This window comes from Berghia stephanieae, chromosome 4 (genome assembly GCF_034508935.2).
Source record: "Berghia stephanieae isolate SIO BIC M18660-M18661 chromosome 4, UCSD_Bste_1.3, whole genome shotgun sequence".
In the NCBI taxonomy this organism is placed as follows: Eukaryota; Metazoa; Mollusca; class Gastropoda; order Nudibranchia; family Aeolidiidae; genus Berghia; species Berghia stephanieae.
Genome location: NC_088363.1, coordinates 80463725 through 80471986, shown reverse-complemented (window position 1 = coordinate 80471986; position 8262 = coordinate 80463725). Strand labels below are relative to the sequence as shown.

Below are 8262 nucleotides of genomic sequence, written 5' to 3'. Positions count from 1 at the left end.
ATAGTCTGGTTAATACAGTTTAGTGAGAACAACCACAAACGCGGATGGCAAAAACAATAACAAAGGCCTGAGTGACGTCATCTGCATACTATCTATAGATAGAATGCGCTTGGCCAAGGAGTTCACAACATTGCCATCCGGAAGTATAACGGACCAACACACAAACTCTGTGTAACCATGAACGTTTATAGTCTGGTTAATACTTAATACAGTTTAGTGAGAACAACTCACAAACGCGGATGGCAAAAACAATAACAAATGCCTGAGTGACGTCATCTGCATACTATCTATATAAGGCATTATCAAAGTATTTGGCAGCGTCAACCTCCTATCTGACCATTTACTTATCCACACTTGAGTAGGTATCAACAAGTTAAATCAGCCTTGCGCCTTATTTTTGTGAGCTGGTATTTTATCGTTATGGTGAGAAAGAAAAGTGAGTAAATTAAATGTGACTCGTATATAAGGGAACAAAACAAAAAACAAACAACGTTTCGGCCCTTGGCCTTCGCCCGGAGAAAAACAACAAAACACAAATATGTAAGGTTGTGTTTTGTTGTTTGTCTCCCGATGAAGGCCAAGGGCCGAAACGTTGTTTGTTTTGTGTCGTTCCTTTATATTGTATGAGTCACATTTAATTTACTCACTGTTTCTTTCTCTCCATTTTTTGATTCATTTTGGCACCTATAGTTTTTGGTTATTCTACCATTATAAAGACAAAACTGTCTCAAAGTTTTTAGATGATAAACAAACACAATACAAAAAAGCAAAAAAAAAAAAAACAAAACCCCACAAAAACCAAACAAACAAACAAAACAAAACAAAAGAAAAACAACCAAGGAAAATATAACTAATCTATAAAGAAAGTATTAAAAAAAACAATTTTAAAAAAGACATACAAACCAAAATACAAAAAAATAAACAAACTAAAAACAAACAAATGAACAAAAAAGGGGGAAAACAAACAAAAAACCAAACCCAAAACAAACAACAAAAATAAATATAGAACCAAATTGTACATGACGTCTTTCAAGATAGTAAAAAAAAAACCCCAACAAAACAACAAATATAATTAAATTGGAACGTTTTGATTTCAAAACCCTTCTCCAGCCAACGACAAGAATAACGAACTAATTAACAAATAGATTTTTGACCAATCAAAACATGGACACACGGTGCTCGGACAAACATATCTAGTTGGTTGTTTATAAACAATGTCGTGAATGAAATTGACTTCTCTCTGACCATTGTTATTGTTTTTATACCGCCAAATGGTGGACTAGTTTTCACACGATTTTCTCTATCAGACTTCAACGTTTAAGTTTACACGCAGTTATCTGTGTTGGTTCTATAGATATTATGCGCTTGGCTAAAAAGCTCACAACATTGCCATCCGGAAGTATAACGGACTAATACACAATACTATGTGTAACCTTAAACGTTTATAGTCTGGTTATTACAGTTTAGTGAGAATTACTCATAAACATGGATGGCAGAATACAAAAACAAAGACCCGAATGACGTCAACGTCATTCTATCTATTGATCAAGCGGTAGAGAAGTGGTTATTTTACTTAGACACATACTATCGATAGTAAAACCTGTGCCTTTTGCTATGTTTACCAATCACCGCCATTGTTTACAGTATGACGACTTTCCGAAGGCGTGGTTATCTAAGTGACTATTGAATATCGTGTTAAATATGAGCTTTACCGTGTTGATCATTATGTTTGTTGTTAGCCGAGGAAGGATTTTGAGCCAAAACTATTCCCCGATTTATTTTTTTGAATTGGTTAAATTTTCAATTTTGTCCAACTTTTAAAAAATAGTCCATAGATTTAAACAGATTAGCAATCATTTCAACCGAAATGCATTTATTTGCAGGTCTGATAACCTAATTCCTTATGGGCTCATTGCTGTAATGGAAATCTAAAAAAAAATATGTAAATGACGCATGCGCAAACTATTGTCCATTACACCGATGTTAAAGTCGGCACATAAGTGGGTTCGGATGTATATTGTGCGGCTATGTGGTCTAGTGGTATGACACTCGCTTTCGGATCGGAAGGTCCAGGGTTCGAGCCTCGCACGGCGCATAGTTGAGTCCTTGGAAAAGGCTCTTTCCTTACGTTCTCACACCGTACTCAGGTGTAAAATGAGTACCTGGTCGGTAACAGCGTTGTCTCTGTCTGAAAAAAAAAAATGTAATATCGCCTAACAGGGTCATGTCCCGTCCTACATGTTAAATGTATAGCTTTTGGTCAGGGACCCATTGTAAAGCGCGTTGAGCACGTTTAGTGGATATTGCGCTATATAAAAGCTCAATTATTATTATTATTATTATTATTATTATTATTATTATTATTATTATTATTATTATTATTATTATTATTATTATTATTTTCTTCTTTCTTCTTCTTCTTCTTCTTCTTCTTCTTCTTCTTCTTCTTATTTTTATTATTATCATTATATTATGTACACGTCGATTTCAACACAAATCAACAACAACAATGACCACCTACCCGACACCCCAAAATTTGAAGTCTTGCTCTCCTCCTCTAGAATAATGACAACTGGCCATGGTTGAAGAACTATAGAAAAGTGAGTGGAGCAGACACAACTTATGTTGATAAATAACAGAAAAAGAAGTGAGTAGAAAAGTGCCAAAAAGACAATAGAGAATAATATAATTTCGCGACGATGGGGGGCTCGAACCCACGACCTTACTGATACGACAACTCCGCCTGGCTGTGAGAGAGAGACCCTATGCAGTCATTGAGTGGTGGATGGTGTCGACTGCATAGCGTTCTCTCTCACGGCCAGCCGGAGTTGTCGTAATAAAAAGGTCGCGGGTTCGAGCCCCCATCGCCGCGAACTTTATATTCTCTATTGTCTTCTGGCACTTTTCTACTCACTTATTTTTCTTATATAACTACACTAATGTTGTTGTTCTGACTGTATTATATACTAAGTAATACACAAAAATGAATATTAGAGCTTTAACGAATAACTAAATACTAAGAAACAAGGAAAGTTTCAGGCTAAAACCCTTCTTCAGCCAACAACAAAGGCAATGAAATGAATAAGGCATTCTATTTGGTTTTAGAGCATTAATATAGTGCAATATCCACTGAACTTGCTCAAGGAAAAAGCTTTACAAGGAGTCCTTGAACAACAGCAATACGTAACATGTAGAACCAGACATGACGCCTGTTAAGGCGTATTGCAATTTTTTTTTTGTCCAACAAAGACAATGCAGTCAACAGCCAGGAACTCATTTTACACCCGATTACGGTGAGAGAATGTGAATAGAGAGCCTTTTCCAATGACTCAACTATGCGCCCAGCGAAGCTCGAACCCAGGAGCTTCCAAACCGAAAGAGAAGGTCATACCACTAGACCGTGCAGCCACATTGTATTGTATTGTTGGTTTTGTGCTGCTATGTGGTATTGTGGTATGACACTCGCTTTCGGATCGGAGGGTCCTGGGTTCGAGCCTCGCTCGGCGCATAGTTTAGTCCTTGGAAAAGGCTCTTTACTCACATTCTCTCACCGTACTCAGGTGTAAAATGAGTACCTGGCCGTTGACAGCGTTGTCTCTGTCCGAAAAAATTGTAATATCGCCTAACAGGCGTTATGTCCCGTCCTACATGCTGCATGTTGCTGTTGGCCAGGGACCCCTTGTAAAGCGCTTTGAGCACGTTTTGTGGATATTGCTCTATATAAAAAGCTCACTTTTTATAAAAGAAGGGGTTTGCTTGAGCCCGAAATGTTCCGTGTTAGGTATTTTATGTCATTTTTCGAAGCTGTTATAATCATTTTTGTTTATAATGTTTACATTCCACAGCTTCTATCAACTCAGCATCACTTTGGCTTATTCTATTCATCGAGATGTTCCTTCGAAAGCTCGGGTGTTAGTTATCCAAATTTGTGAGTCCTTTGATTTGTCCTGCCAGGAACACACTCAACACCACAATGTCGACGTTTGGACTTTGGACTGTCCAAGCACCAGTAACAACACACTGTATAGTCACTTGGAACAACTACAACACATGGCTAAAGGCCAGAGGTATGGTCTATCTCAATTTATCAAATTAATATATAAAGTGTTGCTATTGGTTCTTGGTTGTATATTTTAACATTTTTGTGCATTTGCATATATTATATATGTATACACTGTCGCCTTAGATTCTCAACTTTGTGTTTATACATTTTCATGCATGCCACGTCTGTAAACGAATATCCATGTTTTTTTATGGATAAAGTATATCTTATCTTATCTTACGTCATTAAGCAAGACTGAAGGGCTAGAGCCCAGCTGGTCGCTGATTCAGATAAGTAAGTAAGAATATTTTCAACATAATACCCATAGTGAGTGCTCTCAACGTGAAAACCCAGAGAACAGTCACTAGTATGAGATAGAACCCTGAGAAGCTGTGAATGGTGCAGTGCCAGATAAAGCATACATTTTTAAAAAAAGGAAAAAAGGAATGAAAGCGCCCGTTCCAAAAAAAAACCCCAAAAAAACAACAAAACAAACCAAACAAATCCAGTCAATTTAAACGGCTATTGTTATTATTATTATTATTATTATTATTATTATTATTATTATTATTATTATTATTATTATTATTATTATTATTGTTATTATTGTTATTATTATTATTATTATTATTATTATTATTATTATTATTATTATTATTATTATTATTATTATTATTATTATTATTATTATTATTATTATTATTATTATTATTATATTATTATTATTATTATTATTATTATATTATTATATTATTGTTATTATTATCATCAATATTACTTATTATTATATTATTATTATTATTATTATTATTATTATTATTATTATTATTATTATTATTATTATTTTATTATTATTAATATTATTATTATTGTTATTATTATTATTATTATTATTATTATTATTATTATCATCATTGTTATTATTATTCTTATCATTATCATCATCATCATCATCATCATCATCATCATCATCATCATCATCATCATCATCATCATCACCATCATCATCATTATCTATAAAAGTATGGTCATCATTTCTTCTTCTTCTTCTTTTTCTTCTTTTGGATTGGATAGCCCTGGGTTCGAGCCTTGTCGGGCGCATAGTAGTAGTAGTAGTAGTAGTAGTAGTAGTAGTAGTAGTAGTAGTATAGTAGTAGTAGTAGTAGTAGTAGTAGTGTGAAGAAGAAGAAGAAGAAGAAGAAGAAGAAGAAGAAGAAGAAGAAGAAGAAGAAGAAGAAGAAGAAGAAGAAGAAGAAGAAGAAGAAGAAAGAAGAAGAAAGAAGAAGAAGAAGAAAGAAGAAGAAGAAGAAGAAGAAGAAGAGAAGAAGAAGAAGAAGAGAAGAAGAAGAAGAAGAAGAAGAAGAAGAAGAAGAAGAAGAAGAAGAAGAAGAAGAAGAGAAGAAGAAGAAGAAGAAGAAGAAGAAGAAGAAGAAGAAGAAGAAGAAGAAGAAGAAGAGAAGAAGAAGAAGAAGAAGAAGAAGAAGAAGAAGAAGAAGAAGAAGAAGAAGAAGAAGAAGAAGAAGAAGAAGAAGAAGAAGAAGAAGAAGAAGAAGAAGAGAGGAGGAGGAGGAGGAGGAGGAGGAGGAGAGGAGGAGGAGGAGGAGGAGGAGGAGGAGGAGGAGGAGGAGGAGGAGAGGAGAAAAGAAGAAGAAGAAGAAGAAGAAGAAGAAGAAGAAGAAGAAGAAGAAGAAGAAGAAGAAGAAGAAGAAGAAGAAGAAGAAGAAGAAGAAGAAGAAGAAGAAAAGAAGAGAGAGAAGGAGGAGAAGGAGGAGGAGGAGGAGGAGGAGAGAAGAGAAGAAGAAGAAAGAAGAAGAAGAAGAAGAAGAAGAAGAAGAAGAAGAAGAAGAAGAAGAAGAAGAAGAAATATTCTCTCATTGTACTCAGGTGTAAAATTAGTATCTGGCCGTTAACAGCGTCGTCTCTGTTGAAAAAAATTGTAATATCACCAAACAAGCGACGATTCTCGTTCTATATGTTACATGTTGATCCTGGTCAGGGACCTTTTGTAAAGAAAGAGCTCTGAGTACGTTTAGTGGATATAGATAGTATGCGCTTGGCCAAGGAATTCACAACATTTCCATCCGGAAGTATAACGGACCAACACACAAACTATGTGTAACCATGAACTTTTATAGTCTGGTTAATACAGTTGAGTGAGAACAACTCACAAACGCGGATGGCAAAAACAATAACAAAGGCCTGAGTGACGTCATCTGCATACTATCTATTGCGCTAAATAAAATCTCTAGTTAAAAAAACAAACTCGTGTGTTTAGTTGAGTTGATGTTTTGTTATATATATATATATATATAATATATATATATATATATTATATATATATAACTTTAATGGCTAAATGTATAAGTAAATAAATAAATAACTATGTTATAATAATATATATATATATATATATATATATATATATATATATATATTTATTTATATATATATATACATATATATATATATATTCATTTATTTATTTATATATTTATTTATTTATTCGTTTATATATGAACTATTTATATATTCCTTTATTTATATCTTTAAAAATTTTTTCCTTTATTTATCTATTCAGTTATTTATTATCAAAATTATTTTTTAAACAATAATTTAAATGATTTAAATGTCGTGGAAAGTTCATTGAGATCAAATATTCATTCATATATTTATTCTTAGTCTTTTTTCTGGTTGCTATTACTCCTCTGTAAGCGGAGTAATATCCAGCTAGATTGGACAATAAATGAATTCTGAATTGAATTTAATTGAATTGAGTTGAAAGTAAAGAATCATTATATTGACAGCACTGAAATAATATTCAAGCTCACAATTGCCATGGAAACCGACGCCAAACTAATTATTATTGGCCTCACAAAAATAATGTTTTAAAAAAATAATTTAAAGACAATTTCAAATCCTCATAAAATTAATATTTAAAAAATATATAAGAATTATAGACAACTCAACTCCTCACAAAAATAATATTTTTAAAAAGATAAAATTTAAAGACATTTTCAACAAAGTAAATATTAACAAAACAATATAATAAATTAACTGACTAATAAAGCAATTCCAACAACAAGCCAGCGAGAAATCCCACATCTAAAAAATCCAAAACAACAACGTGAATTCTAGTAAAGACACGAAACGAAACGAAATTATGTGGTTAAGATTCGAGTCAACAGGTCTAAAAAGTGGCTTCTAATGAGAAACATGGGGAATTTTAAAACACACTCACTCACACACAGTCACATATTCACAGACCAGACGCACACACATATATTCACATACACACACAAACGCAGTCTATAAATCACCCTCATAAACTCACCACACACACACACACACACACACACACACACACACACACAGACACATGCACTCTTTCTTCCATACATCGCATACTCACACACAAATTCACCTATCTATACACAAATCACCCACTTTCATACAAATACACCCACACACAAATTCATTCACACACAAAATAAGTGAGGACACACACACAATTTGTCTTTTCAGATCATACACAAACCATAATTCGGCTGTCGCGATTTCGTCTGGGCTGGTTTGTTGCGCCAGTGGCGTTGCACCACTCAGCACATTAGGGTCTGGGCGCCCCTCTGCATTCTGCTGTGTGCACTCATCTATTCCTTAATGCGTTATCATATTTTAAGAATTTCATTATAGAAGTAACAGGATTATATCGTTTACAACGACACACATATAAAGAGCATTACAATGTCTCATTAAATAAAACAATACCGAGAAACGAAAGAGGTATTTCTGGCAAGAAATACAAACAAACAAACAAAAATGCCAAAAAAAAACCCCACAAAAAAAAAAAACACACAAAAAAAAAAAGAAAGCCAAAAAAAAACCGAAATACCAAAAGACAAACAAAACAAACATAAAAACTAAACAAAAATAAAAATAAAAAAGGAACCAAAAAAAATCCCCCAAAAAACAAGACAAAAAACGTGCGGACTTTTTAAAAAGTCTGGCAGAAATTACGTAGCGAATAATTAATGTCCTTCCCAAAGGGTAGCAAGCAATTGCTTTGGTCCGTTACAAAAACCGGGGGTCTTCTCCGGCTCTTTGAGCTTCATGGATATAATGGATTACATGTTATATACGAGGTTGTGCCAAAATGTCGTTTCTGTAACGTTCACCACAAAAATACTCCAATACTAAATAATCAACAAAAAGAAACAAAACCA

The 8262-nt window shown here is 33.6% G+C and overlaps 1 long non-coding RNA gene across 1 annotated transcript in view; it reads left to right on the top strand.

Annotated features, from left to right (window-relative positions):
- The window catches only part of LOC144972105 (uncharacterized), a 32172-nt gene extending 27943 nt beyond the window's left edge, over window positions 1–4229 (top strand). Inside the window, exon 2 of the long non-coding RNA XR_013645270.1 lies at window positions 3846–4229. This is a non-coding gene — a long non-coding RNA (uncharacterized LOC144972105). The remainder of the gene's footprint in view (window positions 1–3845) is intronic.
- The last annotated feature ends 4033 nt before the right edge of the window (window positions 4230–8262 follow it).